We start from the raw sequence: 553 nt of genomic DNA, 5'->3' as shown, positions 1-553 counted from the left end.
TCCTTTTTTTTTTTTTTAATAAATATTCATTTATTTATTTATTTTTGAGACAGAGAGTAACAGAGCATGAGCAGGGGAGGGGCAGAGAGAGGGAGGGAGACACAGAATCCGAAACAGGCTGGGAGCTGTCAGCACAGAGCCCAATGTGGGGCTCAAACCCACAAACCGTGAAATCATGACCTGAACCGAAGTCGGACACCCAACCGACTGAGCCACCCGGGCGCCCCCTCAGTTTATTTGCACAATGGTCCTTCCTTCACAGGTCTTTTCAAGAACAACTGCGAGATGGGGCGCCCAGCTGCCTCGTGACTTGCTCTCTGGGTCAAACCCAGTTAGGCGTAGAGATCACAAAAATAAATAAATAAACTTAAAAAAAAGAATGAACAGACGTGTAGTCAAAACGCTCAGCCAGGGCTGGGGCCTTAGTAGATGTTCGAATCATCGCTGTGCGTGATTTCTGTTATCCTGATGACTCGTTTTGGTTTCCTGATTATTTCTGGGTGCTCCTCGTGGGGCCACGGGCTCCTTAGCAGAGGCCAGGGACCCGCCACAG

This window comes from Crocuta crocuta, unplaced genomic scaffold, assembly GCF_008692635.1.
Source record: "Crocuta crocuta isolate KB4526 unplaced genomic scaffold, BGI_CrCroc_1.0 scaffold110, whole genome shotgun sequence".
Taxonomy (NCBI): Eukaryota; Metazoa; Chordata; class Mammalia; order Carnivora; family Hyaenidae; genus Crocuta; species Crocuta crocuta.
This window is presented reverse-complemented; position numbering follows the sequence as displayed.